The sequence below is a fragment of the Amblyraja radiata genome, chromosome 18 (genome assembly GCF_010909765.2).
Source record: "Amblyraja radiata isolate CabotCenter1 chromosome 18, sAmbRad1.1.pri, whole genome shotgun sequence".
NCBI lineage: Eukaryota > Metazoa > Chordata > Chondrichthyes > Rajiformes > Rajidae > Amblyraja > Amblyraja radiata.
The window spans coordinates 26,897,172-26,911,182 of NC_045973.1; positions in this window are offsets into that span (position 1 = coordinate 26,897,172).

Below are 14,011 nucleotides of genomic sequence, written 5' to 3' on the forward strand. Positions count from 1 at the left end.
CCAGATGGGTTTGATTTCTGTACGACGGTAAAAACAATGTGACATGTAGATTATATTTTGTTATGTGTATCCCAGGGGCATACAAGAGATGGGTACATCTCAGTCAAGATTTAGTTTTACAAAATGTGTCCCTTTCTTCCTCCAATCTCACCCCGCCCAACACATTCTGCACATAAAAGGAGCTCAATTTAACACAGGACCGGGCAGAGTTCATTCCCATAGCTGTGCTTGGTTTAGGTAGAAACAAGGAACCACAGATGCTGGTTTACAAAAAACGCCTTTCATAAACTGGTTCACAACAGCTTTTAGGTGTTTGGGAGAGGGATGAAGATTTAGTTATGCGTTGGTGCCTTGTGGGGAAAGGATTGTTGGGAGGAAAGTGGAGGGAGAGTTGGAAATAAGCTCACAAAGGTTGTAATCAAGGGCCACCGTTTATTTGTTACCTTTGAATGCCGAATTACAAAAACATAACCAGGTGTGGTGTGAGATCCCAATATTATTGCATTGACTGTACCAACAATGACTCTTTAGTTAATACGTTTTACTCTGAAAAGCAGCGGGCCTGTCCCGACATCAGAGCACATTGTGTTGGACTGTGTTTAATACAGGGGGAGCGTTTGATAAAATAATCCATTATCAAACCTTCGGTAGAACTGTAGAGCAAAATGGAGGAGGGAAGTTATCTTTTATCTTCGAAAGGTAGCAGCATAATTTTATTTTTCCTTTTCATAAATCTGGTGATTAAGAAACGGACCGAACAGCCATATTAAAACTCTTGATTATAAATTAGTCCCAGACTTGGCATATATCACTGCACTTTGTACAGCTTCTATATAATATCAAAGGGCAGGGAGAGAGGGGGCAATTATTGTCACTTGAGACTCAATTTTATTTTTTACCAATTTTTAATTTTCTTGCCGAATGATTTGGAACCCGACATGTACGTGCTTTTCAATAATGGTACAGTGAATAATGATTTGAAATTAAGCCGGATTTTCATGTGGAAAAGAAAAAAAATGGGAGAGTTATTGACAAAAATATTTTTAAAGAAAAAAAATGCAAAAAAAATATTAGTAAGAGGACAAAGTGCAATATATGGTCACTCACTGCATTATAGTTGTTGACAGTGAGTCTTTTTTTAAATTATTTTTTATCTATCTTCATAAGCAGAATTTGGTCTCTTGCAGTATTTACATTATCTTCTTTGTTTTATTTTTTTGTTTGTAGATTAAGTTATTGTTTAAATATGTACAACATGTTCATACAATTATCTGTATAAATGTGTATGTTAACTGCATTATTCCTCATGAGCATTGCTAAAATTAATAAAAAAGATGTTAAAAAAAATCTGCCTTTGAAACTAATATTTGTTTATCGCGATTCTTTTCTGTGAGGGAGCTTTACCAAAAGTTCTATGCTCGGCACAGTGGTGCAGTGGGTAGAGCTGCTACCTCACCAGGTTCAACTATGGGTGCTACCTGTGTGTGGAGTTTGCACGTCCCCTTCTGTGACCACGTGGGTTTTCTCCGGGTGTTCCGGTTTTCTCCCACATCAAAAGACGTGCGGGTTTGTAGGTTAATTGGCTTCTGTAAATTGCCCTTAGTGTGTGGGGGATGGATGAGAAAGTGAGATAACAAAACTCGGAATGGTACCATTCGGCGCCGCCGTTTCAACACCGCCGTTTCGCCTTTTCAGGGTGTTAGGGTTAGGGTTAGGGTTTCTGGGTGTTAGGGTTTCGGGGTGTTAGGGTTAGGGTTTCGGGGTGTTAGGGTTAGGGTTTCGGGGTGTTAGGGTTAGGTTTCGGGGTGTTAGGGTTAGGGTCAGGGTTAGGGTTCTGATGAGTACAGATATTATAATCGGAGGCGCCGATAAGTACCCGACCCAACAAAACTAATGTGAACGGGTGACCAATGGTCGATGTGAACTCGGGAGTGCCGAAGGGCCTGTTTCCATGCTGTATCTCAAATCTCAACTAAGCTAAACTACTAAGGGCCAAATGCAGACAAATGAGTCTAGCTCAGTATGCAAATTTGGTCGGCATGGAGCAGGTGGGCCGAAGGGTCTGTTTCCGCGCCGTACAGCTGTGTGACCCTCGGACTCTCACCTTAATTGCCCACTTAATTCTGCTTTCACTGGAAGTGAGGGGGAAGCTGTTTCTTTATTTGGGTTCCCTTTCATTAGGCTGAGGCAGGCTTGAGCAGTTTATTTCCATTAAAAGAGGAACTGGCGAGAGAATTGCACCACGCAATATTTGCACTGAGTTCCAAAACAGTTAGAGAGTTTGTCTTTGCACAATGCTTTCTACGATCCCAGGACACCACGTGCACAGAATCATTGAGTTATACAGCACAGAAACGTGCCCTTCGGTCCAACTCATCCATGCCAACCTAGATGCACCATCTGTACTAGTCACATTTACTTGCATTTGGCCCATATCCCTCTAAACTGCTCCTATCCATGTGCCAGACCAAATGTCTGTTAAATGTTGTTATAGTACCTGTCTCAACTACCTCCTCTGAAAGCTCGTTCCTCATACACATCAATTGTGTGAAAATGTTACCCCTCAGGTTCCTATTAAATGTCTCGCCTTTCACAAACCAATGTCCTCTGGTTTTTGGGTCCCCTACCCTGGGGAAAAGACTCTGTGCAACCACCGCATCTGTTGTCCCAATTTTCATCCCTGTCATTTCCCTCTTCCCCGTCGGGCAGAAGATACAACAGCTTGAAAGCACGTACCACCAGATTCAGGAACAGCTTCTTCTCCACTGTTAGCACACTACTGAACCATCCTTCCATGTTAGGGTGTAGTCCTGATCTTCCAACTAACCTCATTAAAGATCTTGCACTTTTTTATCTGTATCTATCTCTAACACTATAAACTGTATTCTGCACTCTGGCATTTTTCTCTCTGCACTACCTTTTGTTCTTGAGTATGGCTTGATTGTACTCGTGGGCGGCACAGTGGTGCAGCAGTAGAGCTGCTGCCACACAGCGCCAGAGACCCCGGTTCAATCCTGGCTACGGGAGCTGTCTGTATGGAGTTTGTACATTCTGTGACAGCATGGGTTTTCTCCAGGTGCTCCAGGTTTTCTCCAGTTTCCTCTCGTGCTCCAAAGACGTGCAGGTTTGTAGGTTATTTGGCTTCTGTAAAATTGTAAATTGTCCTTAGTGTGTAGGATAGTGCTACTGTTCGGGGTGATCGCTGGTTGGTGCAGACTCGGTGGGCCTTAAGGTCTGTTTCTGTGCTGTATCTAAAGTCTAAAGCGCAGTATGATTTGATTTACCTGGCTAACACACACCCATTTTTTTAACTCTATCATGAGAATAATAAACAAATATCATGGCCGCTATTTCAATTAAGAAATAGTCATTGATGCAGCACAGAAACAGCACCGACATTGGTCAGCATTGAGTCCATGCTGACCAATTCACACACATGTTAATTTCCTCTTTGTACACGCGCCAGATTCGCAACCGTTCCCCCCAACACTCTACCCCTCACCCACACACAATGATGAAAACTCGCAGCGGCTTGTTAACCCACCAACCCGCACGTCTTTGGGATGTGGGAGGAAAATGGAGCACCCGAAGGAAACACACGCAGTCACAGGGAGAACGTGCAAACTCCACACACAGATAGACAGACAGACAGCACCTGAGGTCGGGATTGAACCCAGGCCTCTAGCTCTGTGAGGCAGCCACTCTACCTGCTGCACAACTGTGCGCTGCCCTGCAGAAGGGCAGGAGAGAGGGGACATCCTGGCCCTGCAGGGAATATGAGAAGTAAAGTAGTTGGACTCCAACTACTCCAACCTCCTGACTCCAACCGCCTGACCTCCAACTCTCTCAGACTGCTGGAAAGGTTATAGAATGAAAAGGAACCCCACTTCCCCTTCACTGTCTCACAAGCTGAACTTTAGCCGACTGTGATTTGAACTGCAGAAACCGGAAGTTAATAACCAGCAGGAAATAGTTATCATGTTATCATCATAAATAGTTATTGTCCCTTCCCCCGCTAACCTCCCACCCTCTCCCCGAAAATAAATCGCTGCCTGCCCCTTCAAAATCGCCTTTATTGAAGCATTGCATTGCAACATTAGATGTTCTTCAAACGGTTCCAAGATTGGGGACATTTGGTAGCTTGTTCCTGGTGTCTGGTGGCTGTGGTTTGGCGTGTGGTGAAGTGGATGGGATGCGAGTGGCAGATATCTGCTCTGTAGCAAATCCACCAAGCCGAAGAATCGCAAACCAACACATTGCCGTCCAATTGTTTCCTATGCAAGCGTTATAAATAGCGGCGGATCGTAAGCACAAATAATATTTCCTGAATATGGCCTGTAATGGCTTAACAATCAGCACAATTGATGCTGAAAGATAACGTTTTATTTCCGCTGCTTGAGTCATTTTGTGCAGCTTTGTAGGCATCGGCAGGGCTGAATGACAATCGTATTTAAGTACGGTATGCTACTCTATTTGGTTCATCAGTCATAGTGTCAGGCTGCGTAGAAACGGGCCCTTCAGCCCACCTCAACCATGCCGATCAAGATGCACTATCTAAGCAAGTCCCATTTGGCCGATATCCCTCTCGGCCTTTCCTATCCATGTACCTGTCCAAGTGTCTGTAAATATTGTTATACTGCACGTGTGGGTTTCCTCTGGGTGCTCCGGTCTCCTCCCACATCCAAATGCTGCCTTAACTACCTCTCTGGCACACCACGTGCTGGAGTAACTCATCGGGTCAGGCAGCATCTCCGGAGATTATGGGTAGATGACGTTTCGGATCGGGTCCCTTCTACAGACATTAAAAGCCAGAGTCTGCAGTTCCCTGTTTCTACCTCCTCTGGCAGCACGTTCCATGTACCCACCACCCAAGGCCATCTCTGTGGGATCTATCAATAAGATCTGTCGTAGCAAAACACAAACTGCTGGAGGAAGTCAGTGGGCCAGGCAGCATCTGTGAAGAGAATGGACAGATGATGTTTCATGTCCAGTCCCTTCTTCGGCTTCGTAAACACAGTAACACTTAGATATTATATATGAATCAATTATACTATAAACTAATAATCCGTAATACAAGGTAACCAGACCACCATAATGCAAAACTGAAGTCTGTAGTTTAATGAAACCAGTCCATGTACATCATAGTTACTGAGGCAGGATTGAGGTTAGTGTTGTGTACTGTTCAAGAGCCTGATGGTTGTTGGGAGAAAGCTGCTCTGAAACCTCTTCTCTCCAAACCAGAAACTCTTCACGAGGAGGCTTGAGGCTCACTCGAAAACTCCCCGGGTTCCATCCCAACCTCTGGTGCTGTCTTGGTGAGGACTGAACCTTCTCCCTGAGATGGTGTGGGTTTTTCTAGGGTGTCATAGAGTCATGTAGACATACAGCACGGAAACAGGCACTTTGGCCCAACTCGTCCATGCCAACCAAGATGCCCCATTGCCTTCCGGTCGCGAGGGGGGCCCCCGGTGGGGGTTCCTCTAAGCAGGGATTCTCCCCCTTTATATTGGGGACCTGGGGTGGAGAGTATAGCACCGAGGTGTTCCCTGCAACCTGTTTCTCTCGCGGTTCACAGACACGCCAGTCCCCTGCCACTTTTGCGGGCTGGAAGAGTCTGTGTACCATGTGTATATGGAGTGCGTGAGGCTGCAGCCCCTGTTCCAATACCTAAAGGGGCTGCTCCTTGCCTTCTGGCTGCACTTCACACCCACCATCCTCATCTTTGGACACCCTGTGCGTAGGGGAGAAGGTCGGGCTGAAGATGTCCTGGTTGGGTTGCTCCTGGGCCTGGCCAAGCTGGCCATCCGCGAGTCACGGCGCCAGGCTGTGGAGGGCTCTACCCCAGCCGGCTGCTTGGCCCTTTTCCGGGGTTACGTCCGTGCCGGGGTGGGGTTAGAAAGGGAATACGCCCTGTCCACCGGCACCCTGAGTGAATTCCGGGACCACTGGGCTCCGCAGGATGTTGAATGTATCCTCAATAAGGATTGTAACATAGTTGTATTGTAGTTTATTATTGTATTATGGTGGTGGGTTCTGGCTTGTTTTATTGTCGTGTCAATATTATTTTTTAATAATTGAATACATTTTTTGATTGAAAAAAACAGATGCCCCATTTAAGCGAGTCCCATTTAGACTTTACTTAGACTTTAGAAATGCAGCGCGGAAACAGGCCCTTCGACCTACTGGGCCCGCGCCAATCAGCGAGCACCCCATACACTAACACTATCCTACACACATGGGCCAATTTACAGAGGAAAATGGTCCTCTGAAAAAGGTCCAGCAGAGACTGCACTTCCTGAGGGTGCTCAGGAAGAATAACATCACTCAGAGACTGCTGCTGTCCTTTTATCGGTGCTCCATTGAGAGCATCCTAACATACTGTGTATGCGTATGGTACACCAGCTGCACAGCGGCTCAGAGGAAAGCGCTCCAGAGGGCCATTGACAACGCCCAGAGGATTGTCGGCTGCCCTCTCCTTACCTTGGAGGACTTACACAGTTCCCGCTGCATCAAAAAATCCCAGAGTATTATAAAGGACATTTCCCACCCCGGACACTCCCTGTTTGAACTGTTGCCGTCAGGCAGACGGTACAGATCTGCAAGGACAAGGACAAACAGACTTAAAAACAGTTTTTACCCCACTGCTATAAAGGCACTAAATGTAGCCGCCAAGGAACGCAGGGGCGATACATACTAAGGGACTGTGGTACACTGTGAAATCAACAGAAGGATGTAGGGTTGGGTGTTTATGCGTGCTATTTTCATGATATTTATTTTAATTGTTTATCTTTTTTTAATATTTTACCTTGTATGTATCGTTAGCTTTTAGAAATGTTTGAATGGTGCACTGACTGGCTGACATTTTTACATTTTGTTGTACATGGTTCATGTTACAAGGACAATAAAGAAACTATTCTATTCTATTCTAATTAACCAACAAACCTGTACAACTTTGGAATGCGGGAGGAAACTGGAGAATATGGAGAAAACCCACATGGTCACAGGGAAAACATACAAACGCCGCACAGGTAGCACCTGAGGCCAGGATCAAACCTGGGTCTCTGGTACTGTAAGGCAGCAACCCTGTGTAGGAATTGAATGGAATTGAATGACAATTGGCAGGCACAGCAGATGCTGGTTTACACCGAAGATTGAAACAAAATAGTAACTCAGCGGGTCAGGCAGCAGAGAAAAGAAAAAGGTGACGTTACCTCTGGTACCATGTGCTTGTGTCAATTCTCAGTTACATCTGGGCCAGATGTTCAGCAGGGGGCATGGGTGTCTCCAATCGAGTTTACAAGCTGCTCTAATTGACTAACGTGATCAGCACACGTTCAGACACGGTGATGACACAGGATTTGATGAGCACATGGGATCAAATCTACGGCACTGATCAAATTGAGGGGAAGGTCGCACAAGATTGAAATGCAAGTCAAACTCATCCATCATCAGCTCAGCACAGTGGCACAGTGGGTAGAGCCACCACCTCACAGCGCCAGAGTCCCGGGTTTGATCCTCGGCTTGTACTCGCTAGAATTTAGAAGATTGAGGGGGGATCTTATAGAAACTTACAAAATTCTTAAGGGGTTGGACAGGCTAGATGCAGGAAGATTGTTCCCGATGTTGGGGAAGTCCAGAACAAGGGGTCACAGTTTAAGGATAACGGGAAAATCTTTTAGGACCCAGATGAGAAAAACATTTTTCACACAGAGAGTGGTGAATCTCTGGAATTCTCTGCCACAGAAGGTAGTTGAGGCCAGTTCATTGGCTATATTTAAGAGGGAGTTAGATGTGGCCCTTGTGGCTAAAGGGATCAGGGGATATGGAGAGAAGGCAGGTACAGGATACTGAGTTGGATGATCAGCCATGATCATATTGAATGGTGGTGCAGGCTCGAAGGGCCGAATGGCCTACTCCTGCACCTATTTTCTATGTTTCTATGTTTCTATCCCAACCTTGGGTGTCTGTGTGTGTGGAGTTTGTATGTCCTCCCTGTGACTGTTTGGGTTTCCTCCCACATCCCAAAGACGTGTGTGTTTATAGACTTTGTAAATGGCGTGAAGATCTGGTGACTCTTGTATACTGTATCAGTGGACTATTTCTATACACTTTGTATTTAATCGGGGCTTGTGTCTGCGTGTAGTAACTGAACTGTACGCAACAAAGAGAATTTCTCGATACCTCGGTACATGTTTCTGTGCACAGCTCGATTGTAATCATGTGAAGTCTTTCCGCTGACTGGATAGCACGTAACAAAAAGCTTTTGACTAAACCTCGACACATGTGACAATAAGCAAAACTGAACAAAACACGTGACAATAAAGAACCATTGAACCATGAACCAAAGCCCCCACATAGACAGCACCGGAGTTTGGGATTAATTCCGGGTCTGCCTGGGGAAGGGGCTGCGATGAGTTTCTGGTTTTGGGTGAAGGTTTCAGAGCAGCATTTCAAAGCAAATCAACGTGTAGAAGCAGATAGAGTATTGTGGACTCCACTGTTCCTGAGGTCATCTGTCGCCGACCCTGATTTGTTTTGCCCTTTTCTCGCCTTGTTTCCTCACCTCACCTCCCTCCCTCCCCTCCCACCTCAATCTTTCAGTCTGAAGGGTCCCAATGTCACCTATTTTTGTTTTCTCCAGAGATGCTGCCTGACCCCCACTGAGTTACTCCAGCACTTTGTGTCAATCTTCGGTATAAAGCAGCATCTGCGGTTCCTTTCCTACACAAGATGTAGAAGCAGACAGGACAGGTCAGACAGCGTCCCACTGCCTCTCCCTCCCCAGCCGGCATACCCCTGGGGTGCCCCCTGTGGTGAGGGCATGGGTCTAATTCTCTGAAACAATATACAAGTGGGATTTAATGAGGGTCCAGGTGCCAGTGTGTCTGAACACACACTGCCTGAATCACCAACCGTGTGTCAAAAAATGCAAATTTAAACACTTGCGATATTTTAAAACAGAAGTTATCTCCTCTGGGACTTGAAACCATGTTGTTGTCAATTTGTTTTTTAAGGGAGAGGAGACTTCTTCCGGCAACTTGAAGGCCCAGGAACGAAGGAGGCTACAGAGAGTGGTGGACACTGCCCGCGGGGCCCATCACAGGTACTGACCCCTCCACCAACGAAGGGATCCACAGGAGGAGCTGCCTCAAAAAGGCAGCCAATATTATCGATCGCCCATGCGGTGGGTGCCAAAGATTGGTCGAGGACGCGCTGCCGAGAGAACAAGAGGGACCCGGTGTGAGGGAGCCGCTGAGAACAAAGAGGGGAGCCATTGGGACTACGTGGAACACTGTGTAACTCTGTTGGTGCCCCGTACTATTTGCATTGCTTTGTGTAGGTTATACAAAACAAAGAATTCCACTTTGTCATGTCACCTGTGCTAATAAAGTATCATTCATTCAAAGACCCACACACCCACCCTGGCCTCGCTCTCATCTCGCTGCTACCACAGGTACAGGAGCCTGAAAACTGTGACGTCCAGTTTCAAGAACAGCTTTATCCCAGTAATTATCAGGCTCTTGAACACTGCGCAACACTACACAACTACGAACTATTGAGGGTACACAAAAATGCTGGAGAAACTCAGCGGGTGCAGCAGCATCTATGGAGCGAAGGAAATAGGCAACGTTTCGGGCCGAAACCCTTGAAGGGAACATAGAAACATAGAAACATAGAGACATAGAAACATAGAACCATAGAAAATAGGTGCAGGAGTAGGCCATTCGGCCCTTCGAGCCTGCACCGCCATTCAATATGATCATGGCTGATCATCCAACTCAGTATCCTGTACCTGCCTTCTCTCCATACCCCCTGATCCCTTTAGCCACAAGGGCCACATCTAACTCCCTCTTAAATATAGCCAATGAACTGGCCTCAACCACTTTCTGTGGCAGAGAATTCCAGAGATTCACCACTCTCTGTGTGAAAAATATTTTCCTCATCTCGGTCCTAAAAGATTTCCCCCTTATCCTTAAACTGTGACCCCTTGTTCTGGACTTCCCCAACATCGGGAACAATCTTCCTACATCTAGCCTGTCCAACCCCTTAAGAATTTTGTAAACGTTTCCCTTTTACTGACTCCATCTACACTTCACGCTGCCTCGGTAAGGCCACCAATGTAAGAAACGTTACCTATTTCCTTCGCTCCGTAGATGCTGCTGCACCCGCTGAGTTTCTCCAGCATTTTTGTGTACCTTCGATTCTCCAGCATCTGCAGTTCCTTCTTATACATATAAACTATGGACAATCTTAGGTTGCACTAAGGACTTTGGTGTTTAGCGCTAGTACTGCAGTTATTAATTTATTGAATTACTGTTTATGATATGTATTGTGTTTACAGATCTGTGGTGCTGCTGCAAGTTCTTTATTCTGTTCTTGGTACATATGACAATTAAACATTCCTGATTCTTAATTCTTATTGCAGAAGACCAACAAGTTTGCTGCAGAACAAAGTGTGTCTGATGTTTACTGATGGCTTAGCTAGTCTGCTCACAGCATGGTTTGGGTACAGCTCCATCCAAGACAGCAAGAAATTGCATAGAATTGTTGGACGCAGCCCAGACCATCACACAAAACGAACCTCCCTTTTACTGACTCCATCTACACTTCACGCCGCCTCGGTAAGGACCAGTCTCACCCCTGTCACTCCCTCTTCTCCCCTGTTTCATCAGGCAAGAGGTACAGAAGTGTGAAAACACACACCTCCAGATTCAGGGACAATTTAATCCCAGCTGTTATTAGGCAACTGAAACATCCCATCAACAACTAGAGAGCGGTCCTGACCAACCAATTACCTCATTGAAGACCCCCCGGAGTATCTTGAATCAGACTTTACTGGACTTTATCTTGCACTAAATGTTATTCTCTTTAACCTATATCTGTACACTGTGGACGACTTGATTGTAATCATGTTTAATCTTTCCGCTGACTGTATAGCTTCAAGCATCAAGAAAGCTTTTTACTGTACCTTGACATGACAATAAACTCAACTAAACTAAACTCTTCTAGTCTATCTAGTCGATTCTCTCTGGTCTCAGCTTCCTCAAACAGAATGTTCCCCTAAATCAGTGCAAGGTTACAAAGAAGAATTTCCCACACCTCTTGAGGACTACACCTTGGCAGGGTGCCAGACCGTGTAGTGCCTCCCAATCTGCAAACCACCTCACTGGTTTCCTTAGCAGCTGGGTTTACATAGAAATTAGCCTCTTCCAGGTATCCGGGTATGTTGTACAAGTGGAGATCCTTTAATACTTTCCCCAGCAACTGCAGGAGATGCAACATCTGTCCCTATACCTCCTCCCTCGACTCCATCCAGGGACCCCAACACTCCTTTGAGGTGAGGCAGAGGTTCACTTGCACCTCTTCCAACCTCATCCACTGTATCCCTTGTTCTCGGTGTGGGCTCCTATATATTGGCAAGACCAAGTTCAGACACGGCGATCGTTTCGTTGAAGAACTGAACACCTTCACTCAGTCCGCCTTGTCCTACCCGATCTCCAGGTTGCCAAACATTTTAACTGTCCTTCCCATTCCCACACTGACCCTTCTGCCCTGGGCCGAGTAAGCCGTCAGAGTAAGGTACACATGACAATAATAAAACTAAATCAGACTGAAGAAGGGTTTCGGCCCGAAACGTTGCCTATTTCCCTCGCACCATAGATGCTGCTGCACCCGCTAAGTTTCTCCAGCACTTTTGTCTACCTCTAATAAAAGACATTTGGACACGTACATGGAAAGGAAAGGTTTAGAGGGATATGGGCCAAATGTGTGCAAGTGGGATCAATGTACATGGTGCATCCAAGTCAGCGTGGATGAGTTGAGCCGAAGGGCCTGATTCTGAGCAGGATGAATTTGTGACCAACAGAGTCAAGTACATAGCTGAGGAGACCCAACTAGTTAAGGAAGCAGGCAGCGGATCAGGAGTCAAGAGTCAAGAATGTTTCATTGTTTTGCGTACCGACAATGGAACAATGACATTCCCACTTGCAGCAGCTTAGCAGGTCTGCAGTGACTGCGTGATTGTGAAATGTGCCGATCCACATTTTGTTCAAGGAGTGGAGAACGTTTCCACGTCCAGGTCTGAGTCAGAGGATGTGGCGTCATGTTAACTCCAGTGTCCAGGGAATTCCCAGCTGCTAGATTGGAATTTGTTTGAAGCTCCTACAACTAATGCCTCTACTTCCTTAGAAGGCTTAGGAAATTCGGCAAGTCCCCAGCAACTTTCACCAACCTCTGTAGATATGCCGTAGAAAGCATTTTATCATTTCATCGCAGCATGGTTGGGAACAGCTCCGTCCAAGACTGCAAGAAATTGTAAAGACTAGAAAGTTGAGGACGCAGCATAGACCTTCACACAAACCAACCTCCACTGACTCCATCTACACTACACGCTGCTTCAGCAAGGCCAACTGCATAATCAAGGACGCGTATCACTCCGGACACTCCCTTTTCTCCCCTCTCCCATCGGGCAAGAAGTACAATAGACAATAGACAATAGGTGCAGGAGTAGGCCATTCGGCCCTTCGAGCCAGCACCGCCATTCAATGTGATCATGGCTGATCATCCCAAATCAGTACCCAAGCAATACAGAAGTGTGAAAATTCACACCTCCAGATTCAGGGACAGTTTCTTCCCAGCCATTATCAGGCAACTTATCCATCCTATCACCAACTAAAACACGACTCTCGGACTATCTTTACTGGACTTTATCTTGCATTAAACATTATTCCCTTTATCCTGCATCTGTACACTGTGGACGGCTTGATTGTATTCGTATATAGTCCTTCTGCTGACTGGATAGCACGCAACGAGAAAGCTTTTCACTCTACCTCGGTGCACGTGCCAATAAACAAACCAAATTAGAGGGTATTAACTGTAAGTGAGGAGAGGTTGGACAAACTTGGATTTTTTCTCTGGAATACTGGATATTGAGGGGAGACCTGATAGAAGTATTTAAAATTATGGGACTAGTGTAAATGGGGCACCTTGGTCAGCATGGATGGGTTGGGCCCAAAGGCCTCTTTCCATTCTGTGTGATTGAACGATTTTCAAAAGGATGTGGAGAAATATATGGAAATGTATAAATCTTCAGGGATGTGAGGAAAATGTGGGGAGAGACCGTTCAGAGAACTGACACGAGCACATGGTACTAAGTAGCTCTGCACTCAATGGTATATGATCAAGCATCCCGTCCCCAAGCTTGTGAATCAGATCATGAGAGGGGTAGAGTAAATGCACAGAGTCTTTTATTCAAAGAAGGGGAATCAAGAACCAGAGGGCATAGGTTTAAAGTAAGAGGGGAAAGATTTAATAGGAACCTAAGGGGCAATTTTTTACTCAGAGGGTGGTGCCAGAGGAGGTAGTTGAGGCAGGTATTAAAACAACCTTTACAAGACATTTGGGCAGGTACATGGATAGGAAAGGTTTAGAGGGATGTGGGCCAAACGTGGGCAGGTGGGACCAGCATAGATGGGGTAACATGGTTGGCATGGATGAGTTGGGCCGAAGGGCCTGTTTTCGTGCTGTATGACTCTATGACTCTATGCTGGAGCTATCGCTGATCCAGGTCTGGACCTTGTTGCAGGCAATCAAAGGGACTAAGACCTTCAACAAACATGTACCGAGAACAGGCTGGAGACCGGGCGGAGGAGATTGGTGACATCAGGAACTGCAGGTGCTGGAGCCTTCAACAGCATACAAAGTGCTGGATGAGCTTAGCAGGTCAGGCAGCATATGCGGAGGGAATGGACAGGCGACGTTTCAAATCAGGACTGGTTGCACTCCGGACTTCTATTTGTGCACTAATATGGTAATCTAGGATTACGGTTATTAATTTATTGTTTTATTGATATAATGTGCATTATTGTGTTGACGGGCCTGTGAAGCTGCAGCAAGTAGGAATGTCATTGTTCCATTGCCGATACTTTGCCACGACTACACTCCCGGTAACCAAGCTCTCTCTCCATCCACAGAGATTTGCTTTCATTATTCATTGTGGAAGGCCTGAATA